The sequence below is a fragment of the Hippocampus bargibanti genome, linkage group LG07, assembly GCF_051943395.1.
Source record: "Hippocampus bargibanti isolate YZ-2025 linkage group LG07, ASM5194339v1, whole genome shotgun sequence".
NCBI classification, from domain to species: domain Eukaryota; kingdom Metazoa; phylum Chordata; class Actinopteri; order Syngnathiformes; family Syngnathidae; genus Hippocampus; species Hippocampus bargibanti.
The window spans coordinates 16742700-16761669 of NC_142740.1; the positions used below are offsets into that span (position 1 = coordinate 16742700).

Here is an 18970-nt window from a genome sequence, read left to right on the forward strand (position 1 = left end):
TGATTAAAACCATTGTTCACAGTATCAAATAATATTGCTAACAATGAGTTTGATCCCCATATGGACCATCTCCTTTGTCGAACTGAGTTCACGTGATCCAAGTATTTTTGTCAAGATCGGACTAAATCAAGGACATCATTGTTTACAATCCTGGGTAGCCATTTATAAGCGTTTTTTATGCTTTGCCCAATTCCTGTGTGCAGTGTACTTTACTTGAGCAGACCTTAATATGGTCATTTGTCCAGATACTCGTAGCAATCAAATGATAACTACCAGACTTTGTCGACATGTTTGATTGGCAACTTTTGACACGCATGGCTTGCTCAGTTGGTTAGGGAGTGGTGCTAATAACGCTAAAGTCACGGATTCTACCCTCAAACGGCCCATCTTCTTAAAAGACTGAGTTCACTTGATTCAAGTATGTCATGTGCAGATCAGACTGAAGCAAGGACATCATCGCTTGGGTCACATATTTGTACTAGGTATGATGTTATAAACGTTTGTGCTTTGCCCCATTCCTGTGTGCAGTGTTCTTTCAGACTTTAAAACGGTCCTTTGTCCAGACAATGTCACAAAACAAATGGTATGTACCAAAATTGTATACATGTATTATTGGCGATTTTTTTAAGACATACGTGGCCACTTAGCTCAGTTGATTAGCGCGTAGTGCTAATAACGCCAATGTCACAGATTTGACCCTGTACGGGCATTTTCCTTTGTCGACGGAGTTCACGTGAACCAAGTATGTCATGTTCGGAGCATATACATTCTTGGTAACATTTTAAGCGTTTGCGTTTCGCCCAATGCTTGGCCTCAGTGATCTGAATTTGAGCATACTTGGAAATGGCCATTTGTCCAGACACTGCCATGAAACCGATGGAATCTACCAAATTTGTTTACATGCGTGGTTGGCGACTTTAGAATACCTCCATGGCCGGTTAGCTATGTTGGTTAGAGCGTAGTGCCATTAACTCCCAGGTCATGTTTTCAATTGAATTGGCCCTTCGTCCAGTCAATGCCATCGGACCAATACTATCTTCCAAATTTGTTTAAATGTGCGGTTGGTGACTTTTGAAGACTTCACTGTTCGGTTACCTTAGTTGGTTACAGCGTGGTCCTGATAACGCCATGGTCCTGGGTTCAAACCCTGTACGGGCTCTCTCCTCTGCAGTTTGAGTGCATGTGATTAAAGTATGTTGTGTGGACATGAGACTGAAGCAATGACATCATCGCGCTAGGATCATGTGTTTGCACTTCGCCCAATGCTTGTCCTCAGTGATTTGAACTTGAGCATACTTTGAAATGGCCCTTTGTCCAGACGGTGCAATGAAACACATGGTATCTGTCAAATTTCGTTACATGTGTGGTTGGCGAAGTCAGAAGACCACCATGGCAGGTTAGCTCAGTTGGTTAGAGCGTGGTGCTAATAACGCCAAGGTCATGGGTTCAACCCCCATACGGGCCATTCTGTTTTTCAACTTACTTGGTGTGATCCAAGTATGTCATGTTTCGATCATCCTGAGGATGGACATCATTGCTTGGGCATCATGTATGTTCTTGATGCCATTTCATGAGTGTTTGCGCTTTGCCCAATGCTTATCTTCAGTGACCTTAACATGAACGCACTTTGAAATGGCCCTCCGTCCAGTCAATATCAGAAGTCAATTGTACCTTCCAAATTTCTTTAGATGTGTGGTTGGCAACCATTGAAGACCTCCATGACTGTTTAGCTCAGTTGGTTAGAGGGTGGTGCTAATAACTCCAAGGTCATGGATTCAACCACTGTACGGGCCACTCCCTTTGGCGACTGAGTTGGTGTGATCCAAGTTTGTCATGTTGAGATACGATCTCAGCAAGGATATAATCACTTGAGGATCATGTATATTCTTTCCTACATTTTATAAGTTTTTGCGCTTTGCCCAATGCTTCCAACATTGACTTGAACTTGAGCATACTTTGAGTTGGCCCGTCATCCAGTCAATGCCATCGGACCAATGGTATCTTCCAAATTTGTTTACATGTGTGGTTGGTTACTTTTGAAGACTTCCATGTTCGGTTACCTTAGTTGGTTAGAGCATCGTGCTAATAATGCCAAGATCATGAGTTCAACCCCTGAATGGGCAATTCCTTGGTTGACTCAGTTTACGTGATCCAAGTATGTCATGTTGAGATCATCCTGAAGATGGACATCATCACTTGAGGATCATATATGTTCTTGATAACATTTCATAAGTCTTTCTACTTTGCCCAATGCTTGTCTTCAGTGACCTGAACTTGAACGGACTTTGAAATGGCCTTTCTTTCTGTCAATACCATAATACAATGGTATCTTCCAAATTTGTTTATGTGTGTGGTTGGCAACTTTTCAAGGTCTCCATGGCTGGTTAGCTCAGTTGGTTCGAGCGTGGTGCTAATAATGCCAAGGTCACGGGTTCAACCCCCGTACGGGTAAATTCCTTTGCCGACTGAGTTGGTGTGATCCAAGTATGTCATGTTCAGATAAGGCTGAAGCAATGATATCATCACATGAGTATCGTATACGTTCTTGATAGCATTTTATACGTTTTTGCGCTTTGCCTATTGCTTCCAACAGTGACCTGAACTTGAGCGTACTTTGAATTAGCCCTTCATCCAGTCAATGCCATCGGACCAATAGTATCTTCCATATTTGTTTACATGTGCAGTTGGTGACTTTTGAAGACTTCCATGGCCGGTTACCTTAGTTGGTTACACCGTGGTAAGGCCGAGGTCCTTGGTCCAAACCCTGTACGGGCATATGATCAAAGTATGTCATGTGGACATTAGACTGAAGCGATGACATCATCCCTCCGTGATCATGTACATTCTTGGTAACGTTTTACATGTGTTTGCCCTTCGCCCAATGCTTGTCCTCAGTGATCTGAATTTGAGCATACTTTGAAATGGCCCTTTGTCCAGACACTGCCATGAAACCGATGGTATCTACCAAATATGTTTACATGTGTGGTTGGCGAACCTTGAAGCGCTCCATGGCCGGTTAGCTCAGTTGGTTAGAGTGCCGTGCTAAAAACGCCAAGGTCTTGGGTTCAACCCCAGTACGGGTTATTCCTTTTGTCGACTGAGTTTGCGTGATCCAAGTATGTCATGTTGAGATCATCCTCAAAGCAGGACATCATTGCTTGGGGATCATGCATGTACTTGTATATCATTCTATAAGTGGTTTATTTTGCTCAATACCTTTCTTCTATGGCCTGAACAAATTTAAAATGGCCCTTTGTGCAGACACTGCCACAAAACCATTGGTCACTACCAAATTTGTTTCCATGTTTGGTTGGTGACATGCATGGCCGATTAGCTCAATTGATTAGAGTGTAGTGAAGATAATGCCAAGGCCACCGTTCAACCATCTGAGGTCCGTCACCTTTGCTGACTGAGGTTACGGTATACAAGTATGTCACGTTGATATGAGACTCGAGCAAGGACATCATCACTTGGAGATCATGTATGTTCTTGATAACATTTTATAAGTCTTTCCGCTTTGCCCAATGCTTATCTTCAGTGACCTGAACTTGAACGACTTTGAAATGGCCTTAAGTCCAGTCAATACCATAAGACCATGGTATCTTCCGAATTTGTTTACTTGTGTGGTTGGCAACTTTTCCAGACATCCATGGCCGGTTAGCTCAGTTCATTAGAGTGTGGTGCTAATAACGCCAAGGTCACGGGTTCAACCCCAGTACGGGTAAATTCCTTTGCCGACTGAGTTGGTGTGAACCGAGTTTGTCATGTTGAGCTCATCCTGAAGATGGGCATCATCGCTTGGGCATCATATATGTCCTTGATGCGATTTTATGTTTTTGCGCTTTGCCCAATGCTTGTCTTCAGTGACCTGAACTTGAACGTGTGGTTGGCAACCTTTAAAGCTCAGTTGGTTAGAGCATGGTGCTAATAATGCCAAGGTCACAGGTTCAACCCCCTTACTGGCCACTCGCGCATCATATATATTCTTGACAGCATTTTATACGTTTTTGCGTTTTGCCCATTGCTTCCAACATTGACCTGAATTTGAGTGTAATTTGAATTGGCCCTTCGTCCAGTCAATGCCGTCGGACCAATAGTATCTTCCAAATTTGTTTACATGCGCGGTTGGTGACTTTTGAAGACTTCCATGGCTGGTTACCTTAGTTGGTTACAGCATGGTCCTGATAATGCCATGGTGCTGGGTTCAAACCCTGTACGGGCCATCTCCTCAGCCGATTGAGTGCATGTGATTAAAGTATGTCGTGTGGACATTAGACTGAAGCAATGACATCATCATTCTGGGGTCATGTACATTTTTGGTAACATTTTACATGTGTTTCGCTTTGCCCAATGCTTGTCCTCAGTGATCTGAACTTGAGCATACTTTGAAATGGCCCTTTGTCCAGACACTGCCATGAAACAGATGGTATCTAACAAATTTGTATCGCATGTACAGATAAGACTGAAGCAAGGACATCATCACTTGAGGATCATATATATTCTTAATAACATTTTGTGTTTGCGCTTTGCCCACAAAACCACTGGTCACTACCAAATTTGTTTCCATGTTTGGTTGGCGACATTCATGGCCGATTAGCTCAATGGGTTAGAGTGTGGTGAAGATAATGAAGATAATGTCACCGTTCAACCGTGTAAGGGCCATCACCTTTGCAGACTAAGGTTCAAGATGGCGCCCCCCTGTGTGGCTGCCTCCACAGCAGCTCTTTCCCTTTCTTGTCTACTTCTTTACTTTTCCGTTTTTGTTTTGCCTAATCTCGTTCCATAAACCTACGGAGAGGAGATGGGCATCTTTTCTTTTGCTCATCGCCGTTATTTTTTACTTTTTCATCGCTCCTGTGAACGGGGAATCCACGCGCACGCGGAATCCCATTGTTTACAGTCGAGACCAGCTACTAGCGTGGCGGGCTAATAGAGGACTAGCGGCCGCCGCACCAGACATCCCCGATGAACTGAAGAGGAGGAAACGAGGATGTCGGGCCGGGAAAGATTGCCGCAAAAGAACGAGGAAATACCGACACGTTCTCCCGTCCGTCATCATGGGGAACGTGAGATCGCTCACGAATAAAATGGACGAGCTGGCGGCGCTAACGCGGCACCAGAGGGAGTACCGGGAAGCCAGCTTGCTACTCGTCACGGAGACATTGCTTTCGGCAATCACTCCGGACGCCCACGCAGAGTTGGAGGGCTTCCAACTCGTACGAGCGGACAGAAATGAAGGCAGCGGTAAGCAGAAAGGAGGGGGGATTGCTGTATTTGTGAATGACAAATGGTGCAATCCTGGGCACATCACGGTGAAGGAAAAACTTTGCGCTCGGGACATCGAGCTGCTAGCCGTTAGCCTCCGGCCGCATTACCTGCCACGGGAATTCTCACACGTCATAGCCGTGACGACGTACATTCCCCCTACGGCAAATGGCGGCGCTGCCTCCGATGCCCTCATATCTGTTGTAAACAAGCTGCAAACCCAGTCCCCCAACGCATTGTTTATCATCTCAGGGGACTTCAATCACATTTCCCTGAAATTCTCCCTCCCAACATTCACACAGTATGTAACTTGTGCCACCAGAGACAATAACATATTGGACCTATTTTATTCAAACGCAAAGGATGCATACAAACCCTCCCCCCTTCCCCCTCTCGGAAGAGCAGACCACAATATGGTTTATCTCCAGCCTGTGTACAAACCCCTTGTGCAGAGGCAACCAGCTGTGACCCGCACGATCAAAAGATGGTCCACAGAAGCTGAAGAAGCTCTGCGGGACTGTTTTGATTCAACCAGGTGGGAGCTCTTTACTGAGATTCATGGGGAGGACATTGACTCACTCACCAACACCATCACAGACTACATTAACTTTTGTGAACAAAACACCGTACCCACCAGGACTGTGCGGTGTTTTGCCAACCACAAACCATGGATTAATCCCGACATAAAAGTCCTCCTGAAGGAGAAGAAAAGGGCTTTTGTGTCGGGCAACAGAAAGGAACTGAAGGCCGTGCAGATCCAACTGAGGAGGAAGATCAGAGAGGGGAAGAAGGCCTACAGGATGAAAATGGAGGAGCAGCTGCAAGCCAGCAATGTCGCTGGTGTCTGGAAGGGCCTGAAAAACATCTCAGGCCACAAAAGCCCAGTGACATTGAACGAAAAAGACAAGGACTGGGCAGATGAACTCAACCGCTTTTTCAATCGGTTTGACAAGACGCCAGCCGCCCCCGGCCCACCGTCAACTTCACCTGTAGCTGCACCTGCACCAACTCTCACTGTGGCCTTACCCTCCCTGCCCCCTCTCACGACCAGCTTTCCACAACCAACATCTGCCCTCCCAACCGTTGCCACACCCTCAGCCGCCACTCTGCCTCCTGGTTCCTGCCTGTCTGTCACAACTGCGCAGGTGAGGAACCAACTGAGGAGGATGCAGGTGAGGAAGGCAGCAGGTCCGGATGACATCAGTTCCCGACTCCTCAAGACCTGCTCCGACCAGCAGTGTGTCATTGTCCAGCACTTGTTCAACCTGAGCCTGAAGCTGGGCAGAGTTCCACAGCTGTGGAAAACGTCATGCCTGGTCCCAGTGCCCAAGATTGCCAACCCCAAAGAGCTCAACAGCTACAGACCGGTGGCGCTGACGTCTCACCTGATGAAGACGCTGGAGAGACTCGTCCTCGCCCACCTGCGACCTCTGGCAAGCTCATCGCTGGACCCGCTACAGTTTGCCTACCATCCCAGCATCGGTGTGGAGGAGGCCATCATCTACCTCCTCCATACGGCGTTGCTGCACCTGGAGAATGCTGGGAGCACGGTGAGGATCACATTCTTCGATTTCTCCAGTGCCTTCAACACCATCCAGCCAAGTCTACTGGGGGACAAGCTGCGGCATGCCGGAGTCGACCATCACTTCACACCCTGGATTACAGATTACCTCACAAACAGGCCACAGTACGTGAGAGTAAAGAACTGTGAGTCAGGCAGGCTTCTCTGCAGCACCGGAGCGCCGCAGGGAACAGTCCTGGCTCCATTCCTCTTCGCCCTCTACACTTCGGACTTCAATTACAACACCCCAACCTGCCACCTTCAGAAGTTCTCTGACGATTCAGCTATTGTCGGCCTCATTACAGAGGGAGACGATAGGGAGTACAGGGGACTGACAAAGGACTTTGTGGACTGGTGCCAGCAGAATCACCTCCAGATCAACACCGGCAAAACCAAGGAGCTGGTGGTGGACTTCTGCAGGAAACAATCGTCACCTGCACCATTGAACATCCAGGGTTCGGACATTGAGAGGGTGACCTCCTACAAGTACCTGGGTGTTACTCTCAGCAATAAACTGGACTGGACAACAAACACGGATGCCCTAATCAAAAAGGGACAGAGTCGCCTCTTCCTCCTCAGGAAACTGAGGTCTTTTGGAGTTCAGGGGTCACTCCTAAAGACCTTCTATGACTCTGTGGTGGCATCAGCCATCCACTATGGCATTGTCTGCTGGTCAGGCAGCATCACCACCCGGGACAGAAAAAGACTGGAGCGCTTTGTCAAGCGGGCCAGTCAAGCTTTCTACTATCTTTGTTGCTGCTTAATTTCCTGTATATGATAGCTGTCCATGTTGAGCACTTTGTTACAGCTTCAGCTGTTGTTAAAGCACCAAATAAATCAATATGTCTTTTTTTGTTGTATTGTATTATACACCGGCAAATACGGTATGTCATGTTGACATGAGACTGAAGCAAGGACATCATTGCTCGGGATCATATACATTCTATGTAACATTTATTACGAATTTGTTCTTTGCCCAATTCCTGTCTGCAGTGACCTTAACTTGAGCAGACTTTGAAATGCCCCTTATTCCTCACACTGCAGCAAAAACAATAGTGTTTACCAAATTTGTTTACATGTGTGGTTGGTGACTTCTCGCCGTTCAGCTCAGTTTGTTAGACCATAGTGCTGCCAAGGTCACAGCTGGGGGCGGTCTGCTTTGCTGACTGAGTTTACATGATACAAGTATGTCATGCTCATAATGGACTGGAGCAAGGACATCATCACTTAAGGATCATATAGGTTCTTGGAAACATTTTATTGAGCAGACTTCAAAATGGTCCTTTCTCCATACACTTCCACAAAACCAATGTTATCTACCAAATTTGTTTACTTGTTTGGTTGGCGACGCACAGTCATGGTTTTGACCTGCACTGGCCCTTTCCCTTGTTAGCTAAGTTCATTATATTCAAGATCACCATAGTTAACCATAATTATTCTATTCATCTCTATGTAGTGATAATTATGTTTGAATTGATGCACTTTTCTATGCTTAATTTCCTGAGCCTGGCACATGGATGTTGTGTGCAGGCAGATCAGGGAGAATGCTACATGCATGAAGCACCATATTTGGTCAATAAACAGTAAACCGTTGTCTGAAGCAACTACAAAAAAATGAATGAGCACAGGAAGACCCATTTGGGCAGGAAGTGGCAGCTGCTGCCATGGCAACAGCGTGAAGCCCAAAGCAGTGAGAAAAACGCCTCACTGGGCGCTCTTGACGTCACTTCTCGTAGCGCTGACTCAAAGGCAGCAGCTGCGTGGCACACAAATCTTTGTGGCGGTGCGCACGCACAAAAATAATGAGAGACAACAAAAAAATTCTGCCTGTATTGTCCTTTCAAAAAACTCATTGTGGTGGAAAATCCCCATATGTTTAGAAAGCCTGACGGAGGACAAAACATAAATGACAGCATTAAGAAAATCAGAGTGGATTTGAAAGAAGTGTGAATGATGAACATGCAAATTCATTGCCTTCATGAACAAATTAGCAATATGGTCACAGCATATGTATGGCTCTTCGACAGCTTTGAGATACATTATGTCTGTTTCTCTTTATGTTTGGTCATTGTCTGCATATTTAGTGATTTAAAATCTGCATCACAAACCATCAAGGGTCTTGAAATCTACCACAATTAGGTAATGGCATACACATAATGCTAAAAGTGTAATCAGGCCATTAGTTGAAAGGGCCACGGGATCTTGGGCCAGCCAAGTCGACTGTGTCTGTATGTATCACAACCACCACACAGAAGGTTGCAATGCCATGATTCAAGCCAAAATCTCAGAGGTGTGACGGAGACCTGCCAACTGTTTTTCAGTTGTTGGATCTTAGCCTCTATGACCTTTTCATTCTCATTATGACTCAGGTTATGCTGTGACGATTTCAGCTAAATTTGGCTGGCAGACGAACAAGCATTTACTGACATTCAACGTCAAATTCAGGTGTACAATGCATTACAATTGTTTGAAACGCGCGCATGATAAAAGTTCTAGCAAGGGTTCATGGTCCTCACTTGAGTGTGCAGTACATGTCATTTAAAACATCCAGGTTGATCAGCTGAATTTTTAAATGGTGTCACAGTAAATACCCAGGCTGCTCTGCTTAATCTCCTGTATGAGGCATCCGTTTTATGCCAGATACACAGCGGATACACAGACAATTGGTCAGTTTTAGTCTCTTTTTTTATTTTCCAGTCCAAGGACATAAGCTGAAATACTTTATGTGTTATATTTTATCAAATTGTTAGGTTTTGGCAGACAATCTTCAGTATTAAAGGTGTTCAATATTTATGATCAAAATCGTCATGTGTGGGGAAAGCACAGATCTCCCTGAATCAGTTGACTTGGATTGTGATTTGAACGAAATGCAGCCAAACAAAGAAGTGCCTTAGCTGATGAACATGTTTTGTCTCGCCAATATCAAGATCTCATGCCGCTCCTGCCACGGGTTTCATTCGGAACCGCTCAGAAACATATCAAGGACTGCCTGTTCTTTGTTCAGATCATGAGATTTAAAGCTTCAGAAGGTGTTGAGATGTCAAGTCAAATCAAGTCAAGTCAAGTCAAGCTTTCTTGTCAAACAATCGAATGTGGGTGGAGCCCTTTGTTAAGATTATCAGAGGAGACAACACAAAAAAACATTTTAAATGCCTGATTTTCTTTCTTTATTTGTGGGTCTGCCACAGACTATAAATCAAGATTTTAAAAGGCCTTAGGTGTGCAGCGAGGACTTAGACAGTTGCCCAGATTGCGCTCATTCTGTTTCAAGTCTGTTTCAAGTGTTTGTGGGCTGGCACCCTCATGGACCATTGATGAGCGACACATTCTTGTGTGGCAAACCAGACTTTCTCTGATAAAATGACAACTTGATTAACATGTTTATGCGAAACCACTGTTGATGCGACAATGCCACTAGTTCGTTTAGGCTATCTGTTTTGGAAATCGTGTTAAAGGTTGAGGAGCATTCACCCTTTTACATAATTTAGAGCACACTCTTGCTGACCTGGGGCAATCGGTGGCGCACACACTGGACTTGCCGGCTGGTCATAGGTCATTAAACTAATAACCCTCTCATGCCTGGGAAGAATTAAAAGTCGCCAGTGACACTAATGTGCATGTTTAGGGAAAACTGGAGGAAGCCATAGTACATGGAGAAAACCCACAAGCATGGGGAAAACTTGCAAAGTCAACACAGGAAGTCTGAAGCCAAGAATTGAGCCTGAACCTCAAAACTGATGCAGATGTGTTCCTCGTCCATCTACTGCACTTCATTGTATACATATATATACATAGCATCCATTATATATCCCAATATATCCCTGTGCATTTAATAAATGTTTGCCTTTTGTTGGCCGTGAGGAAATATAAATATGAAGTACGAATAAATTGGATTCCCGACCTTACTAATCGTGGCTGCCTTCTTCAGTTCCTTTGTCTTATTATTACACTCATATGACAATAGTAAAGACCGCAGCAATTACAACCCCCATCCAGATGAGTTTTCCACACTGGGATTGGGGCTTGAGGGGGCAAGGGGTGTGCGGGTGGGCGGAGCCTACCCTGGTGGTCCAACAAAGGGGGTCGCCACTAGACAAGAATATCACGCTGCCACATATTTAGGTCATGGCTCAAATGTAAGACGGCGGCGCCACCAACGCCCGAGGGGCCAAAGCGTTTAACGTGTCCCTGCAATTATCTGAACTGAGTGCCCACAATTGGATGCAGCTGATCCATTTATATCCACCAATGATGTTTGGACTTTGTGCCAACTGTCGCGTCCTTCTTCCTTCCTTTCTGTTTTTAACACCAATTATCAGCACCTGTCAAAAAAAAGCAGTGAAAAGTATTCAAGAAGAAGAGTCTCACGTGACGTGGCTCATCATGCCGCATTAAAAACGATGCACCCTCATAAAGAGGATTTGGGGCTTTATAATTGGGGGTAGTGTAAGAATTAGGCATCTATGATTTTGAAAAGGAATATCAACTCTTTATGCAGGACTGTGATTGAATGGTTAACATGTTTGCCTCACGGTTCTAAAATTCTGGGTTTCAATTTCGGTTTTCTTTTTTATATATAAAAAAAATATATGCAAAGTTCATTGATGTTAACTTAAATCCTCACACCTTTAAAAGAAATTGTCATAGCATTTTACTCCCACTACACTGCTACCTGTATGTGTAATATTTTTTTAGTTAATCAGATTGAGGAATGAGTTTGAAATTTTGTTGACAAATGTGAATGTGACTACAAAACACCAATTTCACATTTTATGTTGAACCGATACACAGGGGGAAAAAATAATGCCCAATCCTGCTTTGTATAAAGCGGATGGAGGAACGCTTGCGTTAAGGCAACGGCAATCCTATTTGCATTGAGAGGTACGGGATAGGAAGACCCCAGTGCGTGTCAAGTGTGTATGCAGGGATTATTGTAAATAAGGCACAAGCGAGGGGGGAGGGATTTTCTAGCCGGCGCGTGTGCATCTATGCAAATCGATGCAAATCCATGCAATGGTGTAGCTCCACCCAAAGGCAAACATCTGCCCTTGTGCGGTTTCAGCCCTATAATCATGTGGACCTCTTTGGCAGACCATCGTCGTCTACCAGTTACTTTGTGATCCAGACAGCAAAGGGACAGCTGCCGCTTTGCCGCCTCGCTTATTAGCTTCATTTTAAGTTCCCCCATAGGCCATACTAAATATCTGAACAATTCACAAGGTCCTGATATGTTCATGAATTTTTTTATTGAGCAAATATTCCCCCAAATGTAGTTTCTTCCACACTGCATTCATACCAGACCATGACCACGATCCAGCAAATGATCCTTCAGCCATCTTATTCAAACGACAAACATAATCGTCTTCATGTGTTGTATCTGAACAACTTCTCATTCACTGCTAATTTAATGTTTGAGCCATCCCGCTTCATTTTCACCAAAATATAACAAGTTTCAGGGAAATGGCTGCAACATAATTGTGATGAGTTGTCAAAGACCCTCTTCTTGCTCTGTATTTGTGGTCACTTGATCCTTTATTTTTGCGAGACCTGCTCTTTGTCTTTTGCTTTTTATTATTGGGCTGGGCGAAGTGATTTGCAGACGCTGTTCCGACACGTGCAGCTGATCAGCAATCATGCTTCTGAGTATGTGTCACGTTTTGCGAGGTGGTTATGGCGGGTGCGGATCCCAAAAAGCAGGCAGGAGGGAGCAGGAGGTTGTTTGACAAATTGTATTAAAATAAAGTCAGCAGGAACAAAATGTAAAACATCAAAATCATCTGAACGGAAAAAATACAGACCAAAGACCAAAAGTAAAAGTCCGCCAAGGTTAAACAAACACATACGCAATGCATGCAGCAAACAAGCAGCAAACAATGAACCGACACCGGATGGTCGTGCCGGGTGTCCTTTTAAGTGTCAGTGATTGCACCTGCGAGGCTGCAGGCAGGGCTGACGTCGCCAATCTGATCGGGACGACCAGCACCTGTGCAGGTGCAGGCGGGGCCGACAGCGCCCCCCGTTGGTTGCCAACCAGACAGTATAAGACCTCTGCTGATCTCCAAGCGTTATTGTTTTGGCCATTTCCAGCGCACGTTTTCTACAATACCTTTTGGACTAGTTTGTTTTTTTACCAATGCACGCCTAGTTCTGTGTTATTAACATTTATGTTTCATGCCATGCTTTCTTCCTGCACTCACTTCTCCTTCCCTAAGCCGGAGCTTTGCATTTTTCTTTGCGAGCCATCATTGTTCCCTGAACTGTATCATCAATCCCCCTCTCTCCCTCTAATTAAAGTCTCCATTTTACCGACTATCTCCCATTGGCTTTTGGATCCTCTGCCGCCTTTACTTTTGTCAGCCATAGCAATCCTATTGAAAAGATGGGTTCTTGCCATTTGGCCCTGCATCATCCCCTCTCCAATAAATAGCAAATGGGTTATAATCAATAAGGAATTTTACGTGTTCAATCGTTTGCCGCAGTGGAGGTCATCCAGTTGTCCGTTTCGTAGAATCTCAATGTCTGTGTAAGTGATGCGGGGGGGCAGGCATTTTTCAGCTCAGTGCTACGGTTGTGACTGATAAGACAACGAGGCTCACAGCAGTTTTTGGTGGATGGGAGGGGGTGTATAGTAGAAATGCTTTCTTTCATGCAATCGATCCCGATGTGTCAATTAGACGGCCTCAAATAAATGTCGCCCTCACCTCAATAGGCTCGCGGTGCATAGAGTCTCCCGTGTAAGCGACATCCACAAGCCGGCCTTCGTGTCACCCAAGCCAATAGCCAATAGCGGTGGGCCTTCAAATTGTATGGCAGCCTTTCCGCCATGCAGATTGTTTTTCCACTTTCACTGTGACCTTTGACCCCCAAACAGTCAGACAACATGTGGCTGCTAACGCTATGCATTATGGCTATTACCTATTTCAAGCACATTTTTCCGTCAGTAAGTGAGGTTAAAAAAGGGGGATACAAAGCGGTTCCCACGCTAATTATGGTCAAATAATGAATATGTTGTTGGTGAAGCAGCATATGGTTCATTACAGATCAATGAGTCATCTCAGGCCACAAAAGCCCAGTGACATTGAACGAAAAAGACAAGGACTGGGCAGATGACCTCAACCGCTTTTTCAATCGGTTTGACAGGACGCCAGCTGCCTCCGGCCCACCGTCAACTTCACCTGTAGCTGCTCCTGCATCAACTCTCACTGTGGCCTTACCCTCCCTGCCCTCTCTCACGACCAGCTTTCCACAACCAACATCTGCCCTCCCAACCGTTGCCACACCCTCAGCTGCCACTCTGCCTCCTGGTTCCTGCCTGTCTGTCACAACTGTGCAGGTGAGGAACCAACTGAGGAGCATGCAGGGGAGGAAGGCAGCAGGTCCGGATGATATCAGTTCCCGACTCCTCAAGACCTGCTCCGACCAGCTGTGTATAATTGTCCAGCACCTGTTCAACCTGAGTCTGAAGCTGGGCAGAGTTCCACAGCTGTGGAAAACGTCATGCCTGGTCCCAGTGCCCAAGATTGCCAACCCAAAAGAGCTCAACAGCTACAGACCGGTGGCGCTGACGTCTCACCTGATGAAGACGCTGGAGAGACTCGTCCTCGCCCACCTGCGACCGCTGGCAAGCTCATCGCTGGACCCGCTACAGTTTGCCTACCAGCCCAGCATCGGTGTGGAGGATGCCATCATCTACCTCCTCCATACGGCGTTGCTGCACCTGGAGCACGGTGAGGATCACGTTCTTCGATTTCTCCAGTGCCTTCAACACCATCCAGCCAAATCTACTGGGGGACAAGCTGCGGCATGCCGGAGTCGACCATCACCTCACATCCTGGATTACAGATTACCTCACAAACAGGCCACAGTACGTGAGGGTAAAGAACTGTGAGTCGGACAGGCTTCTCTGCAGCACCGGAGCGCCGCAGGGAACAGTCCTGGCTCCATTCCTCTTCAACCTCTACACCTCGGACTTCAACTACAACACCCCAACCTATTGTCGGCCTCATTACAGAGGGAGACGATAGGGAGTACAGGGGACTGACAAAGGACTTTGTGGACTGGTGCCAGCAGAATCACCTCCAGATCAACACGGGGAAAACCAAGGAGCTGGTGGTGGACTTCTGCAGGAAACAATCCTCACCTGCACCATTGAACATCATGGGTTCGGACATTGAGAGGGTGACCTCCTACAAGTACCTGGGTGTTACTCTCAACAATAAACTGGACTGGTCAACAAACACGGATGCCCTAATCAAAAAGGGACAGAGTCGCTTCTTCCTACTCAGGAAACTGAGGTCTTTTGGAGTTCAGGGGTCACTCCTAAAGACTTTCTATGACTCTGTGATGGCATCAGCCATCCACTATGGCATTGTCTGCTGGTCAGGCAGCATCACCACCCGGGACTGAAAAAGACTGGAGCGCCTTGTCAAGCGGGCCAGTTCTGTCGTGGGCTGCTCGCTGGACTCTCTGGAGGAGGTGGGCAATAGACGGACGCTAGCTAAACTAAAAGCTATGATGGACAGCCCCTCCCACCTCCTCCTGCCCACCCTGACAGCACTGGGTAGCTCCTTTAGCCAGAGACTATTGCACCCGCGCTGCAAGAAGGAGAGGTACCGCCGCTCGTTCCTACCGACTGCTGTCAGGCTTCACAATTCTCAATGATCACATGTGAAAAAAGAAAAAAAAACTGGACACTTGTAAATATGGGTTGTTGCAATATATCAATGCATTTCTTGATTCTGCACTATGTACAGTTTTTCTTATGGAACGGTTTTGCACATTTACATCTGCACAGTATACAGTTGACACTTTATTTTGTTATGCTTAGAATATCTTGTTTTCTATCCTTTCACCCCCACCCCTACCCCACCCCTTTTCAATTGCTGCTGTGGACTGCAAATTTCCCCATTGTGGGACGAATAAAGGTATTCTGATTCTGATTCTGATTCTGATATCATATCAATGGGTGAAGATATTCAAACTCCAGATGGGAAATGTGTCTTGGTTTCAGACAATTAAAGAATTGCGCTCATATTATTCATTTTAAATAAATTTACAATTTTTTTTTTTCGCCTTCTTTTCGTGAAAGTGAATGTGATGACCATTGCTAGTGTGGCCCCCTCTTCGTTCTTTAATTCACTGAACAGAACAGAAATCCGGCATGTGTACTGTAAAATCTGTTGAATTAAAAATAAGCAGCTTTTCTCAAAATTGATAAAGTATGAACTAATGTTCATTTTTATTTACCTCCTTAGAGAATTAAATTATTGCAATTGCTTTGTGAAAATTATTATGACATTAACATTCAAATAAAAACATGATATTTGCAGATTTTAGTAATTAAATGGAGATTTCCGGCAAAATATGTATGCTTTATATTCACCTACAGCCTTATTCTTCTCATCTTGCACCCTTCCGATTGCAGAAAGAAACAAATGCAAATCCAACTTCTTTTGTTTGTTCGCCTTGATAGAGGTCTTCACTCCGGATTTGACCACAGTTAAGCGAAGCTAATTACTGGTGCTGACAGAACAAATCATCACACCTATTAATACGCTTTACAATGCTGCGCTCATGCATGGACATAAATAGACATTAGTAGATAAGATGATAGAAATGACCAGGCAGGGGTGAAGCCTCTTGAAAACAGAAGCACAAAGGCATCAAGATTTCCCTCAACACAATGAGTAACCCACTTGCCGCCTTGGGCCAACTCTAGGCAATAAACCTGTACTACTTGGGTGTCCCCAACCCCCCTTTCTTCATCACTGCCTGTCTAAAGGAAGGTCTTTGCACCTTCTCCCTTATGTGCCCTCCGACCACAACCCGTTCCATTCCCTTCCCTGCCCCCCACACACACTCCACCTCGACACTGATCAGTAGGATTTACTGTGCTCTTATTTGTACTTCTCAGACGGTCACACATGCCCTCCGGGTTGATGCAGGTCGAATTCAATTTGTTAGATATTATGTATTGATCCCTCCCCACTACTCCACCCCCTGCACTATACGCCATATACCGCCACCCTCATTGACCTGGGTGCACCGATTCTTGGATCATGATCATCATCACAGCAGACGCGTGGCAGTCTGAGCCAGTATTAAAGTCGTTGGCCTGAGGCCCCTTGTGATGACCCTGTCGCACCTGCTTCCAAACAGCCCCTGCGCACACTTGGGTGCATCTTGGCTAAGGAAAAAAACTACATTATTAGTAGGGTGCAGAACTCCACAAGGGGTAAATAAAACCCAATGACCGCTTCAGTATCATTTTGACATTGGCATCTTACTGAACTGAATATCCTGTATTGATGAGAGAAATTAAGCAATGTTGAATTTCATTCACGAAATTGATGCTATCCAATTTATTTTGTTTTTTATTTTGGATTTATTTACAAACATTTAAAATTGGTGGGGTATGATATTATTAATCTTTACAATTACTAGTTCTACTTAAAGTAATACTCTACTCATCCATCCATTTTGTAAGCCGCTTTATCCTCACGAGGGTCGCTGGTGTGCTCGAGCCCATACCAGACGTCATCAAGAAGATACCCTGAACTGGTTGTCAGTCAACCGCAGTCGTTCTGATGCAATAAAAAAATAATAAAGGATTGCGCAAAGTATTTCTTCTCTTGAGTGCGCATAAAGGGGAGGGGAGAACAGCTACAGAGAGAGGAAGACCGGAGGAAGGCAACAGAAAACAAGGCGTGAACACCAGGAGACTACAAAATGTCTTTTTGGTGATGATTGACATTTGTTTTCCAAAAACAAATGAATAAAATAATGAATCAATTTGATTTAACAAGCAGATTTTGTGGCAGAACCCCACACAGCGGAGATGTTGAGTAAAGTTCTCCCACATTGCTCAGTCTGCAGCGGCTGGAAGAGAACACACACACACACACACACACACACATGCACACACGCACACACGCACACACACACACACACACACACACACACACACACACACACACACACACACACACACACACACACACACACACACACACACACACACACACACACACACACACACACACACACATTCACACATGCATGCAGATGAGCAGGGGTCCTCTATGGCCGCAACAGATAAGAGAAATAAGGTCACATGCTAACAGGGGAGAATAAGGTGAGCGATGGCCATGACATTTCGCAAACTGGGCTAATTCCCCTGAAAATGTCTAAAGGGTATGGCTGGCTGCGTATTATTACCAAGCCATACTCAGATAATCTCACAGTCTCAATTTCTTTCCAGACAGACTTTTTTTTAACCTAAATCAAGCACATGACTTACGAAGCTGTCACTTGACTTGTAAATAAAAACCCACCTATTTTCCAAGTTGTTATTTTCCCTGCTCAGTGTGTGTTCTGTTATTTGCTTAATTTGACAAACTCAGACGAATCTTTGTTTTGGTTTGACATGTGTGAAAAGGCAAAATTGTTTAATATTCTATTCTTATTGAAGTGAGACGATTGAAATCATCCCCCTAGTTTTCAAAATGCCCATTTCATGATGAATAAAATTGTCATGGCAACATAATGAATGAGTGGTGTCAAACAGTTTGCATTGCAGTTTGCATTTCTTCTAAGGCCTTACAACTTCTACCCATGCATGCGGGGGTTTTCGGTGGATATTTCTTCTACAATCCCCAAACATGCATATTACGTTCCTTGAAGACTAAATTCTCCACAGCTTGCTTATTTTTCTATATGGGCCATGCGATTGACTGTAAGTGACCGATCTCATGGTTATCCTGCCACTTTGCCAATGTTAGCAAGGATACAATACAATACATATTATTTATTTATTTATTTCTATAATGCTGTAACAACAGCTGAAGCTGTAACAAAGAACTTAATATTGACAGCTATCATATACAAGAAATCACAAAGATAGTAGAAAGCACCAGGGAGTGAAATCGAGATCAAGTCGGAATCATGCTGAGTCGAATGCCAAAGAGTTATCCTCTTTGGCATTTGACTCAGCATGATTTGGGTGAGTTTTGTGAGTTTTGAGACGGGTTTTAAAGATAGGCAGCGAGGGGGCTTGTCAAATGGTCAGTGGCAGTTCATTTCAGAGAATGGGACCAGCAACAGCAAAGGCTCGATCCCCTCTGAGCCTCTGTTTAATTTTTGGCA

At 45.0% G+C, this 18970-nt stretch overlaps 1 non-coding gene across 1 annotated transcript; it reads left to right on the forward strand.

Moving 5' to 3' along the window:
* Positions 1–1391: 1391 nt before the first annotated feature.
* trnai-aau (transfer RNA isoleucine (anticodon AAU)) lies at positions 1392–1465 on the forward strand. Its single transcript has one exon. It is a non-coding gene; the product is annotated as a tRNA-Ile (tRNA).
* The last annotated feature ends 17505 nt before the right edge of the window (positions 1466–18970 follow it).